Here is a 14,188-nt window from a genome sequence, read left to right on the forward strand (position 1 = left end):
TTTTAAGTCTTATCATTGCACGTTTCTCTGTTTTTTTCCACCCCCATGGAATGCATCTCCCAGAATCCACCTGCCAGCACCCTGTCTGTCACTCCACCCCAGTCCACCAATCACAGCAGTTTGTCTGTCACTCCACCCCAATCCACCAATCACAGCAGCCTGTCTGTCACTCCACCCCAATCCACCAATCACAGTTCCATTCTCTGTTCAGCCTGCCCTGATTACTAATTATTACCTGTGCATTGTTAGACTTACCTAGGTTATATAGTTAGCCTGTGCCTTTCCACCTCCCTGTTGTGAAGTATTGCAGTGATGGTGTGTGCATTGAGTGTTTGTTCCTATGGCCACCTGTCTGAGTAAAGATCTCTTTTGTTTCTTAATGTTCTGCCTTAAGCCAGCTGAACACTGTGCAAGTTCAGTGGTTTTGGAAGACTGTTTTATGTCAGACTTTGAGATTATGGTAGTAAAATCTTGGCAGAATTGTTTGTCCAACCATGCAATATTGTGTGTTTTTAAAGTCTGTACAATAAAGATAATATATATGCAGTTAAAGGAAATAGTTATGTTTATTTACATAATGAGTGCATTCAGCGAGCGGCAGCAGTATGTGTGCCCTGCCCAGTGTTTGTAGATATCCCATGAGTTTCATGTTACCCAATGACATCCTCTCATTGGTGGCTTGTAAATGAGCCTTGTAGGGTCAGTGATGAGCTAAATCTTCTGATGCTACCAGAACTCAAAGGTTATTTTCTTTGGCCACAGTGGCACTAAATCAGCTGCCACAGAATACATCACATTGTGCGCTCCACATCCACTGATCTTAATTTGTGACCAAAGATGTTCGTATGTGATCCGCAATTTGGCCCATGACGGCAAAATGGGCCAATTATCATAGAGTGTGACCCTGGATTTAATCCCATTTGGTTTGATTGCCTTCCCTGGTGTTTGGCATTGGACTGTTCGTTCATATGCCCCTTATGTTTTGGTCCCTCTCTCTCTCTGGTAACCTACTCTTGCCTGCTTATCAACTAATGGCACTCAGCTGGCCATTAAACCTTTCCTATTACTTATGGTCCTCTAAATTGGGAAGGCTTTGTATAAATGGTTGAAATTCTTACACAGTTCAGACATGCATACTTTTCAATTAAAACTAAATGCATATGTGTAAACTTACAGAAATTTAAAAAGTACAAAATACAATGGTAAAAAATACAGTTGTGTGAAGACATGGAGAATTCATGTTTGAAACCACTTTTTGACAAGCTTTGTCCAGTTTTCTGTTGCATTTTTTGCTTACTTCTGATCAAACAGGTGGCCCTCGCAGTAAGATTGACTCTGGTTTAGTATAGTCTGTCTTGGCCACCTTGGTCAGCTGAAATGCTTTCAGTGGCTGTCGTAGGCATGCTTCCACAGGCAGAAATCTGGATACTGTATCTTGGCAATCGGTCAGTACCTTATGTCCACATTCATATATGTTTGGGCAGTTTGATTAAACAACAGTGCAGGATGTTTCTGAACATACCAGCATGTGGTGAAAGGCAGGCTGGAGAAGACCTGGAGGAACACAAGAGCACTGATTCAATCATCTGATAGGCCCCAATAGGCCTGGCCTGTGTGGTCTGCATTTTCGTTTTTTCTAACCACGCTGCTGGTTCTTGAGGAGGCACAAACTGTTTTTCTCTCTTCGATTTTACCTTTTTGTTTTATCAGTGTTTGGAAAGGAATAATGATGTCGATTATCCTTGCCCTGCCTCTAGGCACACCTGGTTCTTCCATTCACATAGCTAATAATGCTATAGGTGTCCTTGCTTAAGATCTTCAGGATCTTACAAGTTCATTGTAGGCGCCATGATGTTTTATGTATTGATTTATTTTTGTAAGAACAAAGTGTTATCTCAAACTGCCACCCACACACAAAGGTAAGCTTTTGTAACTTTAATGAAAGGGAAAGTTGCTCCAGGCACTCTAACTGTTGATTACAAGCTCATGAGAGAAATCCTGAAGGGCTGTTGGGAAGGGAGGGTCAGTAGTCACTCATATAAATCATCCTTTATTAGAAACACATTCCTGCAACTCACTGGACACTTTAATAGGTACACATGCCTTAAAGGTTCTTTTAGAAGCATGCGGTTTGTTGGCAGGCACAGATGTTTGGTTACCCCTTTACCCTCTGACCGAGTGTTATTTGGATGGTGGACTATTGGTGGACTAAGGAACAGCAGTGTAACAAAGAGAACCTAAAAGTTTAAAAAAATAATTCTATATATATATATATATATATGAATGCAATCTAAGTAGCAATTATCATGAGCAAATCATACAAAAGCTTTTAGAATTCTCAGAAGTAAGTGAGGCAGTGATGGTGGGACACCACATGGACACACAAATGCCCCCAGGTGCCAAGATTAAGACACTCTGGGCTAATAGTGGTCAAAACTGAGAGACTAATCCTGAGAGCTTGATGGATTGAAAGGCAGAGGAAAAAGGGGTAAGGGACAGAAAAGTGAAAGACTGAGAAAGGTCAGAAAGAAAGAAAGTGAGGGGTGTGGGTATGACCTTAGGCACTTTGTGTAGCTGAGGGGTCATCGCAATGATCTGTAGTTGGTGACAGTGAACTGAAGCTGAAGATCAAGGCAGTCACAGTGGAGGACTCTCTGAAGTCCAGAAATAATATCACAAACCACCTAAGGTATTGGAGCGGGGCAAAAGGGAGAAAGAGAGAGAAAATCCTATTGATTTTGCACAGGGCCGTGTGATGAGGCTGGCAGTTGAAAGCCATTATTAACATCACCCCAAAGTCCTGATGGATCAGACTGGAGCCCGAGTTTTATATATATATATATATATATATATATATATATATATATATATATATATATATATATATATATATATAAAACAGTAATCGTTCTCAGGACTTTTCAATGAAAGCTGGACTTCAGGCACGGAAGATGTTTCAAGGCTGTTCAGAAAGAGAAGCCAACAAGGGCACACTGGAATTCACAAGCCTTTCACCTTTTTTCAAGACCGACAGGAGCCTGTTTTTGTTAAAGCAGAATTAAAGCCCTAATCAGAAATGCACAAAGTCTTACAGGGCTGTAAGTAAGGGTAGTGGTAGCCACACCTTGCCCTCCTTAGGGTCGGAGTGCAAAGTTATCAAGCCATGACTATTTATTTAAATGTCTGTGCTATTGATTGTGTCCAAGAAGCCAAGAGCCATTTGAGTGCATGAACCCTTCCAGTAAGAGATGACTGGTTCTGCTGAGAATCGCATGATTTACACCAGTGAAATGGTGACATTCTGCTCACCACTTTAATATACTTTTTGATTTTAGTGCTGCATTCGATACAATAAATTATATACTTATCTCTTGTCCCTCTTTCATTTACGTATCAGGAACAACATTTATATTGGATTCATTCCTATCTCACAGACAGATAATATTGTTTTTATTGGTAAACATAAATTTCCTACTGCACCTGTTTCTCAAGGGGTTCTTCAAGGATCAGTCCTTGGTCCATTCCTTTTCTTTATTTATATGATACCACTTGGTTAGATTATCCATAGCATAATCTAAATTCTCATCGCTATTCTGATTATATCCATATACATGTTAGCACAAAATCCAGCTCTGATTTTATACCGGAGTCCCTAATAGCATTCATCCATAATTACAACTCTGGATGAAAAAGTCTTACATTTAAATACAGAAAAAAACTGTTAGTTCAGTTTTGTTGCTGAAATGTCTAATTACACTGTTGAAAGAAAACATATCAGTGAGACCTACACCCATTGCTAGGAATCTTGGCATACTGTCCTATTCCTCATTTGCTTTTGAGGCACATGTTACACCACTACTCAGTCTGCATTTTTTTTTTTTTCTCGTGGCACACCTCCCACCATTACTCACATTAAGCCATGCCAAAACTTCATATTTTCTTGCACCAATTATTATAACTCCATTTTTTTGGTCTCACAGCTAAAACCATTACCAGACTTCAGTTTATTCAAAACTCAGGAGCTAGAATTGTATTACTTGTGACAACAAAAAATCTGCTCCTATCATCCATATCCTTAGGGAGTTGCAGTGGTTGCCAGTTCTATCACATAGCCAGTATAAAAATACTCCTCACTACCTTCAAAGCCCGTCAAGGGGTAGCCCCAGCTTACCTTAGGGAGCTCCTCAAACCCTACAACCATCCTTGTTCTCTCAACAATTTACTATGTATAGTCCCTTATTCTAAACTCTCTTCTGTGGGGAGCAGATCTTTCCGTGCTATAGCATAAACCATGGAATTATGTACCCCTTTCTCTGGCATTATACTTATCTTTCCTCCTTAATACTCTTCTAAAGACTTTGGATTTATGAAAGGTGTCACATACTTATTTCTATTATTGAAATGTATTTAATATTTTATGCCTGTACATTTTGTTAAAATGAAAGCCTCACTTGTAGTGGACTCACATAATGTTACTCTGACCTTGGGCCAGAAAAATAAGTATTAATTTGCTATGAGAGAGAGGAATGGGGCACATCAGCTTTTAAGCAGCATTTAGTGGCATTATAGAGGAAAGTCTCTAATGTATCATTTTTGTTTGTTTTTTAGTTAGCATGTTTTTGTCCATCTCTGATCAACTCATTTTCCTGCATGAACCTGTAATGGCGTGAACCGTTCGGTGGTGAGTCCTTTCATTCAAACAACGTGTCCTCTTCCAGGAAAGTAGTCATTCAACAATAAAATCGGGCAAGATCATAACAGAGCACACTGATTAATCGCTTTCCAAATGATTCTGAAAGCACAGCATGATCTGGACGCGATGGAGAGAGCGAGGGAGGGAGCGAGGTAGAGACGGCTGGACAGTGTGAGCTATTTTTCCAAGAGGAACCAAATTAACTGTGGCTGTTATTCCAAATGGTCCGTTGGTGGGCAAAGTATTCTCACGGCCCCCAGCGTTACACAAGATGCTTAGGCAAGCTGTATCAATCAGCACACACTCTGTTTGCAGTAAAACACCCCAGAGGTAACTACAGAATATTTTCCTCCTCCATAAAGATAGCCATCTATTTACATCACATCATGATGACTGGATGAGCTGTATAATTAAGGTTTACAAACCTGGAACTTGGTTATTGTGCTGGTTCTGAAGCATTGACGTGATGCCCGTATGCCTGTGGGTTAAAGCTATTTATGTACAAATAAAGCAATGGGGAGCAGTAAGTGTGTTATTATCTGCATTAATTCCACATTAGTGCAAAGCATTCCCCTCACCCTGTGTCCCCACAGGAGCCAGTCTAATGAAGACACCCCGGTGAGCACTTAGAATCCTATTTACAAAATATGTCTGCCACCCTATGCAGGGTTCATAAATCCGGACCAAGCCCCTGCCAAAGCAGAGCCTTTGAAAGGGAGATCTATGCTGAGGCATGCGCTCTGAAAGCTCCGGCTCAGGGAAACATAAACTGGAACGGGAGCCTATCTCCAGGCGCTGCTGTTGCGGACAGCATTGATCCTCAAGGGAGGTGGGGGAGGAAGGTGCCATTAAATGATTTACGCTCCGGCATTCCTCCAGCTGCACTCAGACAGTCCGGAGGCGCACACCTGCAGGAGGGCGGAGTGCTGCAAAGATGTACTGCATCCCCGCTCTTGAACGGGGCAGGCCGGATTGCTCCCGTGCTGCTACAAGACTCATTAACAGACATAAATCCGGCATTCCTGTTTTCAAAAGCTCAAAATGTCGCGGGGGCGATCTTTCCAAATATTTATGCACCCACTCAGACTTGGCGATAGACCCGCCGACTTAATGCACTTCAGTATCCTGCCACAGCGTGATAAATTAAGTCTCTGCTCTGGCACTGCAATCAAAGGCTCTCCTCTGTGATTAATTTTTTATGTTATCACAAAAAAAAAAGAAAAAAAAAAAGCAATGTCCCTGATTAGCGCAGAGGCCAATTTCAAAATCACATATTTCCGGTTCACTAGCTCTTGACCAATTTTTACCTTAATATAGTAATGTTTGGCAAGCTTTGTTTAGTCGGTTGTTTCATATGCTGACCGCATGCCTGCCATGTGGAGTGTGCCGTGCAGTGCTGTATAAAAAGTTAGAGCGCCAGCCCTCTGCAAACAGCTCATTCTCAATTCAGAGCAGGCGGCAATCGTGCAGAGTCTTACAACTCTCCTTCCTGCATCCTCACCAGTCCACACAGCTCTCGGGGTGATGCCGTACTGCGTGTCTAAGGTTCACAAAATCTTTTAAGAATACTGTGGCAAACTTCATGAAAATAAACCTCAACCTGCATTTTCAGGAGCTGGAAGATGGCTCAAAAAAAGAAAGCTGTTACTACTAGGCTGTCAATAATCATGTGTTTTGTCCACTACAGCTAATCTATTCTGAAGCAAATTACACAATTCGGTGACCACATAGAGACACTTTTGATCTTGAAACGTCACGAGTGCAAAGCATGTACACAATGTCCATAAAAGCACAGCCACTGACATGCTATGTAAACTGTTTTATGTTTTCATATCCACATTCAGAGTTAATGGCAGACAGCTGCCACTATGATTTCCTCTATCAGACCGAAAATAAAAGTACATTTTTCAACCAACTCCAAGTGTTGCGAGACCAAAGTTGTACACGTCCACTGTGATTTAAGAAGTTCCAGCACACTGCACCTGTGGCATCCTGTAAAATCAAATGCTCGTTAACATTCCTGCCAGAACGCTAGACACAGCTGATCTAAAAGAGACACACACGTGATTGAGACGTTCTTTCATGATCTTTTCTGTTCGTGCTGGCCTCTTGAATTGCTGATCCCAGGTCAGTCAGGTCACAGGAAAGAAGGCTGTAAAAAGAAGCGGCACAGGAATGTTTAATTTAGCCAAAGGATCCCGGCGTTCCGGAGCAGAAAGCTTTTTTACAAAAGGGATTTTTCTACTCTCCTCTCCTCCAGAAAAGAGCCCCGGTTCTGAGTAAATGCCGATGATACCAGATGGTGTGTGTGTGTGTGTGTGTGTGTGTGTGTGTGTGTGTGTGTGTGTGTGTAGAAGCATGCTGAGGACAGTGGAACTGTAGGAAGGCTTGCCCTGCAGGAGAGTATGGACCATTTCACACTACATTGGACTGATCTTTCACACACATTTACTAATAGAAAATGTTCTATGAAATCAATATGAAGTCAGTATGACTGTTTTTGGGAGGGAGAGAGAGAGAAAGAGAGATGGAAAGGGAGTGCAAGCATACGTGTGCTTTCATGAAAATTATGCCCAACTTAGCTGTGTGGATGTCGGTTCAGCCAGTGAACCTGCCGTAACTGCAGCTGACCGTAACAATAAACAGAGAAGGCAATAGTGTTACTGTCAGTTAATATGTAATTTATGTAGAAAATGTTCATGTATGAATCAAATTATAAATTTTGGATGTTTTAATACATTGTGCAAATGTCCACAATGTTTTATTACACTCATATTTATTGAGTACCTTGAGAAGATCTACAGGACGAGCTAAAGGAAACGATCCTGGTCACCTAACAGACCTAGAACACACTGGCAGCTACTGTAAAGTTCTCACAGACAGAAACAGTAGCTCAAAGTCAAATGGCCATCACTGAGATGGATAGACAGAGGCTCGGTGTTGCCTGCCTCTTCACGTTCCACATGCAGCTGTCTGAGGGCATCAGCTCACCGCACCGAGAATTCAACTTGGCAGCCATCAAGACACCTTTGTGTATCACTTCACAGGGAGTCAAAAAGTTTCAATCCAAAAGCAAAGAGTAAATCCAAAGACAGTGCAGATCCCTGTTAGCAGTGGAAAAACATTGGATGGGGTGAAGGAAATGTAATCAATAAGAAATGAGCAGGTTACAAATTTTACTGTTAATTATGCTTCAAGGCACCCCCCCCCTTTCTGTTTTGTGTGCCTGAGAGCTGACAATAAACAGACCCTGAACTTTGAAGTTCTTCTGATGCATATTTCAAGCAACTAGTCATTCAGAGTAAGAAAAAAAAAATCATTAAGTAAACATGGACAGAATGTGCAGATTTCAACATTTTGATTAGGCTGTTAATTACAATCTATTACATGATATTTAACTACAACACTTACAGTGGCCTCCAGGGGTATATAGAGTATATAAAAACCGAGCAATTTCTCAATTGTGGCAACAGTACAACTCTATGCCTCTCTCTCTCTCTCTCTCTCTCTCTCTCTCGCATGCATATATATATATATATATATATATGTATGAGAGGTATGTGTATGTATTAGTTAATGACCTAAACATAAAACAAACCTTACCAAAATTCAGAAAATAATTTTCATAATCCAACCATTCCCTCTTTTCTGCCTCTCTCTGATTTCACAAAAACACCAGAGGTTGTTTGTTCTGATAGCTCGTTCAAGGTGAAGTTTTTTTCCCCCAAGTCTTTTTCAACCACGGAGATAGAGTGGCGTGCCGATTGTGACAGCCTTATTAGGCTGATTCTCCTCTTTTCGGGGGATTTGGCACAATAACACCACTCATCCCACTTTCTGCTTTTGACGCAATCGGGAAGTAGGGGAGCGTGGGGAGGGGTTGGGCTGGTAGTGTGAACAAGGAGCTAACAGGAGGTGAGTGGGACTGAGGTCACGCTGTGCCTCCACCACTACAACCTTCCTCCTGGCAGCCCAGCGATGGACGGAGACGCCTTAATCAACAATCAGACTTCAAAGTACCCTGGCCAATTAGGTCAGTTTGCAAAGGGAGAAGAGCGAGGAAAGAGAGAGAAAAGGAATGAGAAAGAAAGCAAAGAAAGAATGAAGGTTAAAATGGAATAAGATCCCTTAGGGGGGATGACACCAGCCCTCTGCATTTCGCCCCCCCCCCCATGTTGATTTTGCTTATGAGGCTAACTATTTCCCTTTGCATCAGCCCCACTGCTTTGCCACTTGATGAAATCAGCTCTGATACATGCGGAGGTTAAATTGCATTAGCGTGCGAGAGGCGAGGTGCTCAGTGACGGGATGTTTTGTGCTCGGCTGCTTTGATACCTTTTGATGTTCCCCGGTGGTGTAGGCTCAGTATCGGGAGCAGCCTGCAGTCCTCAAATGCATCTATTTGAAGTCTAAAAACAGGACGGCTGCATCAAGCCATATCAGAGCAGCTGTTGGAGGGGAGGGCAAGGGTAATAAGGAGCAGGACCGCTCGCTTCTCATTGGCGCCCGTCTCCGACCTTTCTGCCTTTGCCTGTCTCCTTAATACAGGGATGGCAAGCGCTTTGAGAGCAGTGCCTGAAACGGTGCTCTCCGTGAGGCACGAGCAGCAGTCATGGCCTGCTCCGAGGTGGACGTCAGGCTGACGGCGTGCTGAGCAGACCCGAAGAGCACTGGCTACGAGGGGTGTTCCATCTTCCTTTTTCTTTTCTTACTTTAAGTAGAAGTGATTTTGGAGGGATTGAGAACAGGGAGGGCAGCAGGCCGGATCAATGGTAAGCAGTGGAACCCTCCAGCCTTGATGGTCCTTAATCAGGAGGATGACGATCGATGTGAGTGCAAAGCTACGAGGAAGGTGAGAAGCATCTAGTAGGAGGCGGCACGCGGCAACATTGGCGCTGATAACTGTTCCCCAGAAAGCCCACACGGACAAATAAAGAGGTGAAATGTGGGCATTTGTTGAGCGTCTTGAGAGGGCCAGCAGCATGTGCAAATATCTGGTGCCATGACCCATTAGAAGCCCACTGACGTCAAAGCCCACATTGAGTGAGATGCTAAGCTGCAAATTCTCTGAAGTGAGATCAGACTGAAGGATAAACTGAAGCAGTTGTTCTCTCAGGCCCTGGAAGCAGAACAGAGTTGAAAGGAGTCGAGTATGATACAACACTGCTTTCCATTCAGATTCATAGTTTGCCATGCTGCAACAATGATTCTTCAGCAATTCTGCTGGACGCTCTGGTACCTACTCTCCCAGTCTATTAGCAAACAAAGGATTACTGTGTCATCTCCGTAAAAGACTATTATTATGAACACAGAGATAATGAGCTTGCAGTTATTGCCCTGTAGAAGAGGGACCGTGACAGGATTACAGATGGATTTCTATCCTGGGAAAGAAGGGCAGAGTCTTAGACTCAGACAACAAGCCGGTTGTGCATCTGATTAGATTCTCTAGTGCTTCTATGTTGTCAGACACTTTCCACTGGATTGCATGCCAGGCACTTCTACATTCAACCCATAGCAATGGAAAGTCTGTCACGGAACGCTCGCCTCCCCCGAGGCACGTGGTTGGGCCCGCAACGTACAGTGGGAGGGCTGTTTTGTTTGTAACCACACCTGCACACACCTGCACCTCGTCTGTCTAAATGTATATACACCCGTGGCAAAGAGTGCCAGGTGTTGGTTATTGTTGATGTAACGTGTGGATGTAACATAGTCAAGGTTCATTGTATTAGTGTTCACCGTACGTGTTTAATGTTAATTGTTTCTTGTTTGTATCAATCGTGAGTGATTCTTGTAAGTGCCGTTAGTGTTTCATGTTAAATGTAAATAAATGTTGTCCCTGTCGCTAGAGTCTGTGCGTCCTACCCCTCGCCCTGCGGCGCTTGGGCCACCACACGTGACAAAGCCTAATTAAGACTCAGACTCCACAAGACAACATGTTTTTTGGTAATGTGTTTGTCGGTTTTTTGTTTGTTTCGTGGTTTTTTTTGTTTGGTTTGTTTTTTGGCGGGGGGGGGCGTGGTTTATACACCAGCATTGCATCAGTCATCACTGTAACAATTATTTATAACAATTATTATCAGTGTAACAATTATTTTGAAGAAGACAAATATATTTAATAAAGTTTATGATCAAAATTTAGTTTTGTGCATTTGAACTGTGTTAACCTTCACAACACAATAGTTTTTTCTATGTTGCTATTATTGCATGTTTTTTAAATGTAGCTGTGTGTGGTGATTTATTGCAACTATTCCGCCACTTCACAGTGAGATTCACTGTAAATACTGGGGGACACAAACAGTATAAAATATCTTTAACAGTCGCAGAAGATACATGCTTAATTTAAGGCACTGTAGGGCTAATTAGATTCTTATCAGGCCAGAAGATCTGTGCTGGTTTTTAGATCTGTACTGATTTTTAGATCTGTGCTGGTTTTTAGATCTGTACTGATTTTTAGATCTGTGCTGGTTTTTAGATCTGTACTGATTTTTAGATCTGTGCTGGTTTTTAGATCTGTGCTGGTTTAAAATGCAGTATTGCCAACAGTCAGATCCCAAAATCCCAGCAGTCCCCGCTTGCTTCCAGCCATGCTAACAATATCTGGTGGAGTCATTCCCACATTTAAAGACCTGCACTCCTGACCTTAGATGGCCTTTAGTGCCGCGGCACTCATCCTGATGATCTCTTTCCCTGCAGAGTTTAGTTCGAACACACAAAGCTCTAAGAGATGCAACCGATTGCCTTGGTTTTACTCAATTAGATTAGCATTGGAACTAATAACTGTACTGGTTCAAAATACAGTAGCTCTCCAGAGCTAAAGCGGGGCATCATTGTTTCAGGGATATTTACACTACTCTGCTCTGCTTGGTTTACTTATCACTCTACACACTGCAAAGTGAAAGGAAAAAACACTGCCATCAAAACCATGCCCAAAGCAACTGCAGGCACTGAAAGCATAGTTTGTTAATACTCCGGTGGAAGAAAATTGGCCATGAATAAAGAGTTCACAGGTGCTTTTGCAGGTTATGAAACTCTATAAAAGGAAAGCAATTCATGCCTTTCGGGTCATTTTTCAACTTTTGCCACACTGAATAAAAATGAAAATGTGTTCTTTGAAAAAAGTCTCATTCTGTAATTATCTCAGTAACCTTGAACTACATTTAACCTTGTTGCAGAGCAAAACTCTCCTTTAAAAATGCAATATCAATGACTCCTGCTACACTTTTTAAACTGTGATATCAAGCAAACCTACTGACCTCCTCTCTCTCTGATTCATTTAGCGAGCTTGTAAAGATCGTGCATTGTGGGGACTAGAAGAATTACACTACCAATAAGTCAATTCACATTTATCACTGACTAGACACAAGTAGTTTACATTAAGCCTTCACCGATGCTAAACGGTATCTCTAACAGCCCCCTCTCGTGGGCAATTACACAACATGTTTGATATGTCTAAGCCATTTTCACCCACGCGTTTATTTGGCTTCAATTGATTTGGCGGAATATAAGAACTCGTTGGGTTTTATGAGATCTGGAGTGCGTCTGTTATGCATTTCAACAGTCAAGTTCCATTGCTTATTTACGGCTGTGCTATGAGTGACAGGTTTAACAGCCCTTTACAGCTAGTGAAACAATTTTAACAAGAGCGTGCATAGATCTCTCTCTCTCTCTCTCTCTCTCTCTCTCTCTCTCTCTCTCTCTCTCTCTCTCTCTCTCTCTCTCTCTCTCTCACACACACACACACACACGGCTGAATGCAGCACCCATATTTCGAATGGTGTGCAGCGGAAATTTGACACCTGATTTAACGGCAAGGCGCTAATGAATGCCCGGAATCAATCTGCGTGCGCGTTGCTCTTTCTGGTTCCCACGGTGCGTCAAGTGCGCTCTTGAGCTTTCTCCAGCCCCTGAGTGTCCAGCTCTCGTTCTTTTGGGAAGTGAGCGGTACGAGTAATGAGTGCCCACGTGTGGGCGGGGCATCCTCCCGAAGGTGCCCTCGGGTGGGCGGGGTCTCAATCACAGGCGACTCGCAGGACCTGATTCTTGGGAGAGGACTGTGGGGGCGCTGTTGCTAAGGTGATGTTTGTCTTTTGCTTGGCTGCATGCCTGACTGGTTTTGGAAGCACAGAGTTCAAGTGGCAGATCCGGCTCATGGACGAAAACGGGCGCCTTACGAGTTGTTAAAGCAGTAAACTGGGCAGTGCAGGGAGAAAGAATAACACACAAGTCAAAGTCTGTTTAAGAAATGTAAATTATGCTGCTTTTGAATGAATGTCAATGGTCATTGCAGTTAATAAACCGGACCAAACTGCTACTGCTATTCTCAAACAAAGCAGATTTACTGCACCTTTCAATGGTTTACGAAGTGCACGGATATGGACATAATATGCCAACACTGGCCTCGAGGATGGCGAAAGCGATGCTAATATTACCCCGCTTAGAGCACCAATAAAATATTATTGCACAAATTAAAAACAAAGGGAATTGATTAGTGCTGTTTTTCGATTCTGGACCAGACTGGAGACTAACATCCTCTGGAAAATTCCCCAAAGGCTAAAGTAAAGATAAACGACGGCGTGGGATTAACAGTCATGGACTGCATAATGACAGCAAAGTTGTCTCGCCATGCTTGCAAACGCAATACGGAGCGTTGTGCACGGCCGCTTCATTCCGGTACTCTCGCACGCGCCTTTGGTCCATCGAACTGCAAGGGAGCGCAAGCGCGTGCTTCGCGCTTAATAATTCTCTCTTATTAGAGAGAGAACTAGAAGCGCGCGCCAGTGCATGGCCACTGTAACGTTCTGGAAGGATGGAAACCCGAAGCCACCAAAGAAACAATGCCAAGTTTGTCTGGCCATCTTTATTATGGTGATTTCTCAAATGCAGATTAGAAAGGACTTGGCAATAGTGTGCGCAAGAAGGTAATTATCTAGTTCTAAAGCACATTAAAAACGAAAGCGCCGTACACGGCTGGTCCGTATACTCTAGGACAATTCAGTAGTAACACATGTACTACACTAAGTTGGTAAAGCTGTATAGTTCAGTAAGATAACTGGTACCGTGGTTTCAGTCATGTTTTAAAATTGCGGAAGGAGGGGGCAGAGCTGAATTCTAATGGTAAGATATTCCACAGCCGCGGAGCTGCGACTGCAAAAGTAAAAAATAAGAAAATGTAAGATAAGAAAACAGAGATGTCCAAAGGAAGATGACTTTTTTTACGCTTCAGCACGCGCCATAATCCCCTGTCGTGCAAAACTGTATTCTGAACGGCGGTGCTCCTTTGAAATTGTTTCCGTTTTCCTCAAATTCAACGGATTATTCAGTACTGCATTAGGGCCCCCGTCCTTGTATCTGTTCGAGTACTCAGCTGGGCTGAAAAGACTTTCTGGAACACTGGACTACCACCTCTGCAATGCAAAGCAAATTACCAAATGAAAAGGCATCTTTAAATCTGCGAACCAAAACTCGTTAACCAAAACACGTGGAGCTTCGCGAGAC

This window comes from Electrophorus electricus, chromosome 5 (assembly GCF_041902795.1).
Source record: "Electrophorus electricus isolate QZ-2024a chromosome 5, ASM4190279v1, whole genome shotgun sequence".
Lineage (NCBI taxonomy): Eukaryota > Metazoa > Chordata > Actinopteri > Gymnotiformes > Gymnotidae > Electrophorus > Electrophorus electricus.